Source organism: Muscardinus avellanarius (assembly GCF_963383645.1).
Source record: "Muscardinus avellanarius genome assembly, chromosome: 14".
NCBI lineage: Eukaryota > Metazoa > Chordata > Mammalia > Rodentia > Gliridae > Muscardinus > Muscardinus avellanarius.
In genome coordinates this window covers 40,532,296-40,546,286 of record NC_137800.1, presented here as the reverse complement: position 1 = coordinate 40,546,286, position 13,991 = coordinate 40,532,296, and positions in this window count along the sequence as shown.

The following is a 13,991-nucleotide window of genomic DNA, read 5'->3' as shown; positions in this document are numbered from 1 at the left end:
AAAACACCAAAATGTTAATAGTGATATAATTAGGAGTAATGCTTATTTTTCTCAGTTATGATTTTTAATATTTTATTAATGTTCTACAATAAGCATGAATTACTTTTTTATTTTTGCAGTACTAGGGATTAAGCCCAGGGACATCTACCTCTGAGCTATACCCCTAGCCCTATTTTTTATTCTTTATTTTGAAGCAGGGTCTCACTAAGTTGCAGAGGGCCTCACTAAAGTAGCTGAGGCTGGTCATGAATTACTTTGAATAGGTTTTTATTGAGGTGTAATCTCATTTTAAAACCTCTAAGCAACACAGAAAAGATGAGGACAAATATCGAAAATCCTACTACTTAGGAATAACATCAATGAATTGGGTAGATATGCTGAACATCTCTCTGTGTACACACACATACACACACACACGCACACACACACGTACGGTGAGGGGCAGCTTGCCAGCTCATTAGACTGGCAAAAAATTTATAAATAGGAGATCAAACTATACATATTTAAAAGATTAACATTTATATTAATTTAACAATATGTCGCCAAAATTAAGCCTTACTCAAAATTTAAAACAACAGTGGCACAATTGCAGCTTTTTGCCATGGAGATTTAGATACATACCACATCGAGCTGCTTCTCTTTTCCCCTCTCCCCCTTTGCTTCAACTGCGGCATCATGTGTGTGACTTTTTAGACACAGCTAACCTACTCGTGCCTTAGAGAGCCTACACTTTATCGGGAGAGAAGGAAAGAATGCTCTTTCCACCTCAGAGGTGGGTTCTTTTGTGTAGAAACATGCTAACTGTCGTCTTCTCAACTTTCCTGGACAATTTTTATTATATTCACTCAGCAGCTATTGGGCTGGACCATTACTTACCAACCATGTTGAATTCATTACACGTGGCTTACTGAAGAAAAAATGAATAAGGAATAAAATTTGAGCTTTTCAAATAGTAAAGACTAGGTAAAACAAGAAGGGTGGACAAAATACAATTTAAAGATTTTTTTTTTTTTTTTTTTTTGGTGGTACTGGGGTTCCTGGAAGCCCTTCTACCTCTGGGCTACACTCCCAAACCTATTTTTTATATTTTATTTGGAAACAGGATCTCTTAAACCAGCGCGTCTGGCTTCAAACCTGCACGATCCTCCTGTCTCCGCCTCCCAAGCGCGGGAATTACAAGCGTGCGCCACCATGCCTGGCTCAATTTAAAGATTTTTGAATTTGGGGACCTGTGGGCTCATAGTCAGAAGAAAAAAAAGCAGATGCACTGAGAACCAGTAAATGTCACAGTCAGTAGAAATAAGTTTTCTTTTCACTTGTTGCCTGATTTTCATGAGACTTTTTCAGTATCACCTTCCCCACATGGAAGCCTAAAACACTTGTCTTGTATGGCAGCGCACTGAGGTTAGCAAAAGCCATGCCTTTGCTAACAGAACTGAGTTTGACTACTCCTTTTACCCTGAAAATATCAAGTGTGACTCTGGATATGTCCTTTGATCTCATTGCACCAGAGGTTCCCCCTTCTCTGTAATAAGGAAATAATAAAATCTCTTTCTGAGACATAATTTGCATGAGTGCATATGATAGGTAGTTGATGAACAGTAGTAGTGACTGTAATAGGTCTCATTCTTTTTTCTACTTTTTACTGTCTAGTTTCTCTGAGGCTAGAGAGGGCTCATAGGTTTTAAATATGTCACTTATAACAACTTATACCTGAATTAAAAGTTAGACCTAAACTTTTGTTTTTAAGTGGTGATTTTTGATCCATTTATACATCACATGGTGTATAATATAGTTGAACTTATTATTTAAATCACCTGGTTTGTTGTTGTTGTTTTTTCTTTGCAGTACTGGGGATGGAACCCAGGGGCATTCTACCTCCGAGCAACACCCCCAGCCCTATATATTTTTCTTTATTTTGAAACAGGGTCTCACTGAGTTGCAAAGGGCCTCACTTAGTAGCTGAGGCTGGCTTTGAATTTACACAATCCTCCTGGTCTCAGCTTCCCAAATGCTGGGATTATAAGCGTGCGCCACCACGCCTGGCTTGATTTGTTGTTTTATATTTTTTCGTTTACTCTGCTTTCTTTCTTTTTTCTTTGTTTGTTCTTTTGACTGAATTTTGCTTAAAAAATGTCCTTTCCCCTTTTTCTGATTGGAGGTTATTTATACTTTTCTAATCATATCCTGGTTGCTCTTAATCTTAACAAAATCTAAGTTAATTTTGCTTCTCTAACAAAGGAGTTTTTAACTCTGATCAATCACTTCTTGTCTTACATAGTATTTTTTGTATGTTATGTAGATTAAATATAATATTTCTCATATATTTATATTATTAAGTTATTTTATGCATTCAGTGTTTGTTTATATGAAAGACATTATACTTTGTTTCAAAAAAGACATTATACTAATTAATATCTTTATCATTCCTTCTTTCATCCAGATCTATTTTCCTGGAATTACTTTACTTATCACCAAAGTATTACATTTAACAGTTCTTATACTATAAGACTAGTTACAATAAGCACAGATTTTGTTTGTCTAAAGTGCATTTATTTTGCCTTGATTAGTTTGGCTGACTAAATAATTTAAGATGAATATTATTTTCTTTTGACAATTTGAGTTGTTATATTCTAGATCCATCCCTGCTGTTGAAAATAGTACATTTCGCTTGTGTCCACCATCTTGTACTCCATTAAGAAGTATGACTACAATGCACCAATAAAAAATAAAAAAATAAAAAATAAAAAAATAAAAATAGTTCATTTCCATATAATTGTTATTCCATTGTATGGGAACTTCTTTCTCTGGCTGTTATTTGAGGTCTTGCCTTTTCTTTGTGTTCTGCAGTTTTACTTGGGGCCTAGAGATCACTTTTTAAAAAAAAATCTCTTTGGCTTAGGAATTTTTTTTAAACTTTTTTTTATTGGTGCATTGTAATCATACATAACATTGGAATACAAGATTTGAGAGGATATATAAGCACACATCATCCAATTAGCCCTCATCCAATCTCCATCCCATTCCCTCCCCCTCCCTCGATACCATGTTTGATTGGTGGTTATCTTTGATACATTTGTTTACGTACATTCTGAGTTTTCTTTTTTTTTTTCTTTTTTTTTCTTTTTTTAATTTTTTATTGGTGCACTGTATTCATACATTATAGTGGGATACAAAAAACTTTTGTAGGCATACATGAACACATCACCCAGTTAGCTTCCACCCGATCCCCACCCCTTTCCCTCCCCATCCCTCCTTCCCATGCTTGGCTTAGTGGTTGACATCTAGTATTATAGCAATTTATCCAAAATTAAAAATGATAATCTCACGTAACAGTTTCATTTGTCTGATACGAGCTTTTGATAACTTAAAGATAACATTTTAATATTTCTTTTTGCTTTCTTTCTTATCAGAGAATATTTTTTCTTTTCTTTTTTTTTAGGTGAAACTGTCATATATTTGTATATTTATTTTTTAAGAAAAAATCTATCCTAATATGGAATATGGACTCTAGATACCCAAAACGATCTTGAAAAAGAACAAAGCTAGAAGATATATATTTTCTGATTTCAAACCATATAAAGCTACAATAATTGAAACAGTGTAGTACTGTTATAAAGGCAGATATATAAACCATTGGAGTTAAATAAAAGCCTAGAGATACATTCTTCCATATATTGTCAAGTTATTTTTGACAAGGTTTCCACGAACATTTGGTGGTGGAAATAATAATCTTTTAACTAAATATTGTTGAAAAATAATAATTACATGAAAAAGAATAAAACTGGACCCTTACCTAATCCCATATACAAATATTAACTCAAAATAGATAAAAGACCTAAATATAAATCTTAATACTATAAACTTTTAGAAGAAAATCTGGGTCATAAAACCTCACAACATTGAAATTGGCAGTGATTTCTTGGATATGATTTCAATGGCACAGGCAACAAAAGGGTATACAAACACCCTAAAAAATAAAATATTGTATATCCAAAGACAATGTAAACAGAGTTAAAAGTTACTAATAGAATGGGATAAAATATTTCCAAATGCTAAATCTGAAGGTATATTAGTATTCCAACTAGAAATCCTAAAAATTAGCAACAATAAAAGCAAACAATACCCTTTAGAGATAGGTAAAAGACTAACATAAATAATGAATCTCCACAGATAACCAGTCTTAGTTGTCTGTTGGATGGAAAATCTTGTTTCTCTGGTTCTGGTGTGTGTTACCTATTTCTTCTTTGTAGTTAATCTCTTTGAGTATTTTCTCTAGTGCTGGTTTTTTTTTTTTTTTATTTTTTTTTTATTTTTTTATTTTTTTTATTTTTATTTTTTTAATTGGTGCACTGTATTCATACATCATAGTGGGATACATACTTTTGTAGACATACATGCACACATTGCCCAGTCAGCCCCCACCCGATCCCCACCCCATTCTCTCCCCATCCCTCCCTCCCATGCTTGGCTTAGTGATTGACATCTAGTATTATAGCAATTTATCAAAAATTAAAAATGATAATCTCACATAACAGTTTCATTTGTCTGATACCAAGCTTTTGATGTCCTAAGGATAACATTTCAATATTTCTTTTTGCTTTCTTTCTTACCAGAGAATATTTTTTTCTATTTTTTAGGTGAAACTATCATATATTTATATATTTATTTTTCAGAAAAAAAACTATCCTAATATGGAATATGGACTCTAGGTACCCACAACGATCTTGAAAAAGAACAAAGCTAGAAGATGTATATTTTCTGATTTCAAGCCATATAAAGCTACAATAATTGAAACAGTGTAGTAATATTCTAAAGGCAGATATATAAACCATTGGAGTTAAATAAAAGCCTAGAGCTAAATTCTTCCCTATATTGTCAAGTTATTTTTGACAAGGTTTCCACGAACATTTGGTGGTGGGAATAATAATCTTTTAACTAAATATTATTGAAAAATAATAATTACATGGAAAAGAATAAAATTGGACCCTTACCTAATCCCATATACAAATATTAACTCAAAATAGATAAAAGACCTAAATATAAATCTTAAGACTATAAACTTTTAGGAGAAAATCTGGGTTATAAAACCTCACAACATTGAAATTGGCAGTGATTTCTTGGTTATGATTTCAATGGCACAGGCAACAGAAGAGTATACAAACTCCCTAAAAAAATAAAAAACATATTGTATATCCAAAGACAATGTAAACAGAGTTAACAGTTACTAATAGAATGGGATAAAATATTTCCAAATGCTATATCTGAAGGTATATTAATATTCCAACTAGAAATCCTAAAAATTAACAAACAATAAAGGCAAACAATACCCTTTAGAGATAGGTAAAAGACTAACATAAATAATGAATCTCCACAGATAACCAATCTTAGTTGTCTGTTGGATGGAAAATATTGTTTCTCTAGTTCTGATGTGTGTTATCTATTTCTTCTTTGTAGTTAATCTCTTTAAGTATTTTCTCTAGTGCTGGTTTTGAAGACATAAATTCCTTCAGTTTCTGTTTGTCATGGAAGCTTCTTATTTCTCCATCTAATTTGATAGAAAGTTTTGCTGGGTAGGAAATTTTTGGCTGGAAGTTGTTTTCTTTCAGAGTTTGGAATATGTTACTCCAAGCCCTCTGGCTCTCATAACTTGGTTTGGGAAGTCTGGAGTGATTCTAATTGGTTTGCCTCTGAATGTCACTTGGCTCTTTGTTTTTGTTGCCTTTAAGATTCTCTGCTTGGCTTCCACATTAGTCATTTTGACAATTATGTGGTGTGGGGATCCTCTTCTCCGATCCTGTCTAAAGGGAGTTCTATAAGTTTCCTGGACCTGTGTATCAACCTCTTGCTCTATGTTTGGAAAATTTTCTGCTATTACTTCCTTGAAGATATTGTTGATCCCTTTGGTTTCACTTTCTTTTCCCTCCTCTATTCCAATTATTCTTAGGTTAGCTCACTTAAAATGGGCCCATATTTCTTCAATGTCAGATTCCTGCTGTTGGATATTTTTTTCTAGATTAGAAACTATGCATTCATTTTTGGATTGCTCATCTTCTAAGAGCGAGATTCTATTCTCCATGTGGTCTAATCGGTTGTTTGTACTTTGAATTGAGGCCTTTACTTCATGAATTGCATCCTTTATCTCTTTTTGGCTCTCTCTGAATTCTTTTTGAAACACCTCTATTATTTCTACAGTTATTTTCCTGATTTGATCTTCTAGAAATCTCTGAATTTCTGTTTTATCGGGTTCTGATGTTGTGGGATTGTGGGCATTCATTGCTCCATTGTTATTCCTCTTTCCCATGATTTCGGGAGTTTGTGCCTTTTCTGGGTTCTTCCCTTGGGTCATTACGACTTCACTTAAGGTGCTCTGTATCTCGAGTCTGTGGTATCTCAGTCACCACTACTCCTTTACTGGGTTGTATCGCAAAGTCTCAGATCCAGGGAGTCAATAGAGGCTGCTTAAACTATGGGGGGTGCCAGGTTGTGCGTTCTCCTATGGTGTGATATCTCTGCCACCACCACGCCCCCACTGGGTCAAGTCCCTGGGAGTCAGTACTGGGATTTCTCCTCTGGGCCCGCAATTTGACTTACTGTTTTTGAATACGCAGATGGAGCTGTAGGGGTCTCGGTGAATTCGCTGCTGCTGCTGCTGCCGCTGGTGGCAATATGGCGCCGCTGCTACGCCCTTGGCCGTGAGGCTGGCGTATTTCTTCTCTGTTTTTGAACTCCGCTCTGAGTCCCTGCAGCGTGTGCTGAGCCCAGCCACTGGGAGCTTTAGATGCTTCCTGAGCCGAAAAACCTGCCGAATCCCGCAGGGCTCTTCCACAGCGGCTCACCTCGGCTCGCTGTCCGGGCTCTTCCGCAGCGGCTTACCTCGGATCGCTGCCAGCCGCTCCTCTCTGGAGCCTGGTGGACTTTTGCATGCATTGGTCTGTAGCCGTAGCCGTCCGGTGAACTCGCCGCTGCTGCCGGCAATCAGGCGCTGCTGCTGTGTGTTCGGCCGTGAGGCTGGCGTATCTCCTCTGTGGCTCTGAGCTCTGTTATGAGACCCCCTCCTCTCTGGGGCTGGTGATTTTTTTGTTTCTCTGGTGATGGTGTTTTCTGGCTATGAAAGGTGCTGATTTTGTTGTAATAGAGGTTGGTTGTTAGCGGGGCTCTTAAGCCCCACTTTTCTTGGTTGCCATCTTCCCGGAAGTCCCATTCTGAGTTTTAAAGAGGTTCTATTCTCCCCCATCCATTCCCTTCTGACTGGTCACCTTAATTGCTTCTCTCTAGGGCCCTTTCTGCAACTCGACCTCCTCCTGTTACCCCTTTCCTCCTAGATTTTGCTAGCTAGGGGAAGCATCTGGTTTTTACTTTCTGTGATATTTCTCTGTGTATGCCGCATTGCAAGTTCTGATCCCACTCTTGACATCCCCAGTAGCAGCCTGGCCACCCGGAGGACTCTGATCCCAACCTTGTTGGCTCCAGTGCTGGCCTTACCTCATGGGAGGCCCCGATCCTGGTCTCATTGGCCCCCGCACCAACTTAACCCCTCGGCTGGCTCCAATCCCAACCTCGGAGGCCCCAGCACCGGTCTTGCCTCATGGCAGGCTCCGATCTCAGCCTTGCTAACCCTGGCACCAGCGTAAACCCTCGGCAGGCTCCTATCCTGGCCTCGGAGGCCCCAGCACCGGCCTAAACCCTTGGCAGGCTTCTATCCTAGCCTCGGGGGCCCCAACACTGGCTTTGCTTCACAGCAGGCTCCGATTCTGGTCTTGCTGGCCCAGCATCAGCCTAACCCCTTGGCAGGCTCCGATCCTGGCCTTGGAGGCCCCAGCACTGGCCTTGCCTCACAGCTGGCTCTGATCCCAGCCTCGCTTACCCTGGCACTGACCTTACCCCTCGGCAGGCTCCTATCCTGGCCTCGGAGGCCCCAGTACCGGCCTTGCCTCACGGCAGGCTTCGATTCCGGCCTCACCTCACAGCAGGCTCCGATCCCGGCCTCACTGGCCCCAGCACTGGCCTTTCCCCTCAGCAGGCTCTGATCCTGACTGAGGCCCCAGAACTGGCCCTTGCCTCATGGCAGGCTCCAATCCAGGCTTTGCTGTCCCCGTCACCGGCCTCACCCCTCGGCAGGCTCCAACCTGAGCACTCTCTTCACTCAGCAGGTTGTCCCACTTTCCCGAGGGTGAATGGTGGTGGCATTCTACCTCTGGGGTTATTTCTTCAAAAGTTCCAGGTGTATTGCATCAGAACTCTGCCTTTCCTGAGTACTGGCCACTGCCATTGGCGCTGCCTCCACCATTTCAAATATTTCCCAAGCTATTTTCCTATACTGCATGTTGTCCAGTGTTCCTAAGCAGGCGCGATGGTAGCATTTCACCTTTGGGGTAATTTCTTCAGAAGATCAGGGTGGGTTGGATCCGATCTCTGCCTCTTCCAAATAAACGCCTCCACTGCCATCGTGGCCACCGCTGCCCACACCGCCTTCCTCCTAGGTCTCTGCTAAATTCTCTCCTAACAGGTGATGTCCAGGATTCTTAAGGATGGAGAGGAGAAGCAGTCCTCTTTCGTGGGGATTTTTTCCAAAAGTTCCAGTTCAGTTTAATAATGTTTTGTCTACATCTCCAGTATACTGGCTCCTGCCGTGGCCACCTTGACTCCTCTCCAATATTTTTTTAATAAGAGAAGACAGTATGTGTGGTTTGAGGAAGTTGTGGCTATCAGGCACTCGGTAGCAATGAATTTTTTTTTCTTTCCTTGCTTCCAAAAGCAGAGTTCAACAGTCTCACCATGCAGAGCAGATTCTGTTGTTCTAAGCGCACCATGGCTTGATGTAGCACAGCAGAACTGGGTTCCTCTGTACCCTCAGTTAGGTCTCCTGTTTGGTACTGGGCCTCCCGGAACTTGGGCTCGGCCTCCTGCCTGACACCATGCCTTCCCGGGGGTAGGCTGGACTGCCCGCTTCCCCGCCTGGGGCCCAGGGCCTTGCGGCCTGGACCTCCGATCCTTCCAGGGGGCAGGCGTGCCCCTGCTCAACCCCCACCCAGGGGCCCAGGGCCTTGCAGCCGGGACCTTTGGACCTTCCAGGAGCAGGCATGTCCTGTTTGACCCTGGCCCGGGGCCCAGGGCCCTGCAGCCAGGACCTCCAGACCTGGGGAGGGGGCAGACAAACCCTGCCCATGGGCCCAGGGCCTTCTGGCCTGCCCCGGTCCTTCCTGGGGCCAGGCGTGCCCCCTTGAGCCCGCCCAGGGGCCTGGGAGCCCAGGGCCCTGCGACCCGCCCGAACCTTCCGGAGGTGGGGGGGCAGGAGTGCCTCACTGGACCCTGCCCGGGGGCCCAGGTCCCTGCAGCCTGGCCCTGCCCGAACCTTTCGGGGGCCAGGCGTGCCCCGCTTGACCCCGGCCCGGGGCCCAGGGCCCTGCAGCCTGGCCCGGCCCAAACCTGGGCTTAGGAATGTTTCTGATTTCTATTATTCTCTCTCTCTTCTTCTGTATCATAAATTGGACATTTGTTTTAATTTTGAGTGTTATGCTTTATATATCTTAACCTGTCTTTCATACTCTATATTTCATTATATTCCTGAGTTTCATTTTAAATAATTTCTTTCTTATTATTTCCTCAGCTATGTATCATCTTTTATTTTTTGACCTATTAAATTTTTGATTTTAGTGATTGAAACTAGGAATACTTTACAAATGAGTTACATTGCTATCCCTTTTTATTTTTAAACTATGTGTGTGTGTGTGTGTGTGTGTGTGTGTGTGTGTGTGTGTGTGTGCTACTGGGGGTGGAACCCAGAGGCTTTTTACCTCTGGGGTATACTCCCAGACCTAATTTTTTAAAAATATTTTATTTGGAAACAGGGTTTCACTAAGTTGCAGAGAGCCTCACTAAGTAGTTGAGGCTGGCTTTGAACCTGTGCGATCCTCCTGTCTCAGCCTCCCAACTGCGGGAATGACAAGGGTGCGCCACTACACCTGGATTATTTTTAATCTATTTTAATTTTGAGACAGGACCTTTCTAATTTGCCTAGCCTGACCTTGAACTTGCCTCTTATTTCAGCCTCCCAAGAAGTTGGGAGCTTAGTGGTTACTTTTTTTTTTTTTTTAGTTAGTTATTAAAGGCCTCTTTGGTCAAACTGGCACCTTTGGGCAAGGTCTGCCGACCATGAGGGGAAAGGACCAATGACTGGGCAGCAGAGTCACAGTCAGCAGAGTCACACAGCAGAGAGGAAGTGGTTCTTTTTCAAATTAGCCTGAATTTTCTTTTTTGGATAGTATTTTTATTTGTAGCTCATGATTTAAATTTCTTTTTTGAATAATTAAAAAATGCTGAATTTAGCTGGGCATGGTGGCACATACTTGTAATCCCTGCGCTTGGGAGGCAGAGACAGGAGGATCATGTAAGTTCGAAGCCAGCCTCCCTATTTCCAAATAAAAATATAAAATAGGTCTGGGAGTGTAGCCTGGAGGTAGAAGGGTTTCCAGGAGCCCCAGTACCACCACCAAAAAAAAAAAAAAAAAAGCTGAATTTTATGTTTTGTATCCTATGTTTCTAACATCTAAAGTTCTTGGTGCTTTAATTCTGCTGTTACTTATTTTTGCTAGCCCTTATGTTTTTACATTGTGAACTGAACTCATATTTAAATGGGTTTATAAGAAACACAACAAGGTTTATGTTGAGAGTACATCCTTCGACAGAGAATTTATGCTTGCATCTCTTGAACATTCTAAGGTATAAACAATCCTGAGATATTTAAAACATTTTCTTGGTTTGCGATTTCCTGGACTTGCTAGGTAGTATAATTTAAAACTCCAACTTTGGAATGTCAACCCTATGGTTATTGTTATGGAAAACCTCTATTTATTTTGTTCATCCTGAGTCCAAGTCAAGAATGACATACTTTGTCATCTTTTTTGGCTAATGGGTGGTTTTATATATATCTCAGATTTGTGAGGCATGCTTCACTTGTGGATCTTAATTTTAACTCCCTCTTTGGGCTGACATCATGCTTTGCCTCCTTTCCCCTCTATCATATATAAAATTCAAGCCTTCAGGTCCAGATTTTGGAGCAAATACCTAATCACACTGTGTTGCAGTGATGGGCTACCACTCTGGATTTAAGTCTCTTTTTCAGTTTTTGGCCTATGAACATTCCCCCCCACCCCTTTTTTTGTTGTTGTTGTTGGTACTGGGGTTCCTGGAAACACTTCTACTTCTGGGCTACACTCCCAGACCTATTTTATATTTTTTTAAATTTGGAAACAGGGTCTCTTAAGCCAGTGTGGCTGGCTTCGCACCTGCGTGATCCTCCTGTCTCTGCCTCCCAAGTGCGGGGATTACAAGCGTGCGCCACCACGCCAGGCATTTCTACCCCCTTTAAAGTTAGTTATTTTATTATCTCTAGCTAGGCTACATATATAAATGATTATCAAATATTTATAGAGTATTTCCATATTTTATATGATAAAAGTTTTAGGGCACTTATTCTGCTATATTATAAAAAGTGGCTTTTTTTGTGGTACTAGGGATCGAACCCAGGGGCATAGGACCTCCAAGTTACACCCCTAGCCCTATTATTTTTCCTTATTTTGAAACAAGGTCTCACTGAGTTGTGAAGAGCCCTGCTAAGTAGCTGAGGCTGTCCAGAAACGTGATCCTACTGTCTCAGCCTTCCGAATGCTGGGATTACAATCGTGCGCCACCACGCCTGGCTTCACAAGATTCTCTTCATTGGTTTTCTTCTTTCACGTTCCCTTTTCCAACACATTTCCCAATATTATATTAAAATGCAAATATGATTATGTCTCTCTCCAGGTAAAAACTTCTTATTATGGATTAAATTGTATCCTACAAAAAATATGTGCAAGTCCTGACCCCTGGTACCTATGATTTATATAGAAATTTATATGGAAACAGGGTCTTTGTAGATGGAAAAATGAGAAAATACTAGAATACAGTAGTCCCCACTACAACAACTGGTATTCATATTAAAAGAGTATTTAGCCATGCGTGGTGGTGCACGCTTGTAATCCCCATGCTTGGGAGGTGGAGACAGGAGGATTGCACAGTTTAGAAGCCAGCTGTGCTGACCCTGTTTCCAATATATATATATATATATATATATATATATATATATATATATATATATATATATATATATATATATATGGTCTGGGAGTGTATCCTGGAGGTAGAAGGGCTTCCAGGAACCCCAGTACCACAAAAAAAAAAAAAGAGTATTTAAACCCAGAGTCAGAGACACAAGGGGAGAAGCCATGTAACAATGAAAGCAGAGATTGGGCAGACTGTCATAAGCCAAGGATGCCAAAGAGTTCCAGAAGCCACCAGAAGCTAAGAGAGAGGCATGCAATAGTTTTTTTCCTCTGAGCCCCCAAGCAGGAATCAACCACGCTGTCACCTTGATTTCAGACCTCCAGAATGTGGAAGACTGAATTTCTATTTCCTTGTGCCACCCAATTTGTGCTAGTTTATTATGGTTCCTCTAGGAAACGATCATACTGGCTAACAGATGAATTAGTGAAAACTAGTACAACAGACCAGAGAAAACTGAAACCCAAGTGCTTTGGAGTGAGCTGACAGACATTGCAGTAGAGATACCGTTTGCTTATAATTAGTATAACACCAAAACCAATAGCAGGCCCAGTATATCTTTTAGACCTTCCCCTCTTCACTTTAGCTTCCAGGTTGCCCCCATTGCTTTCATTGGCCTTTTTGGTTCCTTGAGCAACCGAGCTCCTGTCTGGCTCAGGGATTTGGTATGTGTTGATTTCTCTGCCTGGGAACTCTTTCCCCCATGTTTCACTTGAATAATTCTACTCATTCTTCTTGCCCAGTAAAATGTCACATTCTTGAGGACTTCTGTAATACTACCTACTCTCAGCTTCTAAACTAAGCCTACTGGTTATATCTTACGTAATTTCTTTTTCTTGTTCTTTTTTTGTGGTACTGGGGATGGAACCCAGGGGCATTCTACCTCTGAGCTACACCCCCAGCCTTATTTTTTATTCTTTATTTTGAAACAAGGTCTCACTGAGTTGCAAAGAGCCTCACTAAGTAGCTGAAGCTATCCGCGAGCCTGATCCTCCTGTCTCAGCCTCCCAAATGCTGGTATTACAAGTGTATGCCACCACGCCTGGCTAATATATATATTTTTTCATAGAACTTATTACAGATTCTAACTATAATATGTATGTGCTGCAATTATCTTTTTATTATCTGTCTTCCCCACTAGATTATATGTCCCAATAGGTAGCGACCATATCTGATTTTCTTGTTTCCCTAGATACTACCATAGTGATGCTATGCAATAAATATATTTGAATACAAGTCCATTTATAAACTTGTAAGTACATAGGTAGACACAAAAAGAAAAAATACATATTTTTCCAAATTATTTTTAAATCAGGGACAGTTTATTAGGTAAACTGTTTTGATGATTTTTACTAAGTAGCTCTTCTGACAGTTTAGCCATAGGTGCCTCAGTATTGAAAGAGCAACCATCTGCCCTTTGCTCAGAGTCACGTTTTGAGACATATTTGAAATGCTGTGGGTTAGCACAATCAGTAGTCTTTCACCAGTTGCTTATCACAGGTGCATTTAGATAGCTGATTACTAATTTGGTTCAATGTTCAAATTTGATATTCTGTTAATATCAAGGTAGCAGAAATGCTCGCTGAAATAATATTATAAAACACAAACTTTCTTTTAAAAAGTTAATATAAACTTGTCATTTTGAATTTAATTGCAGATAATATTTAATATCATATAGGATTTTCTAGGTGACAATTCTCAAAAATTCTTTCTCATATGTGCTCTTTAGGCCCACATCATGAAATTTTGCCTCTGCCTTGGGTTGGCAGAGGGCCAGCTTACTGTCCCTAAGAGCTGACTACAAATTCATCTTTTAATTTATTCATATTTCACAACTGCTTTCTCTGTACTTGTGCCCCAAAACAGTTAAATAACAAAGAACACGACTC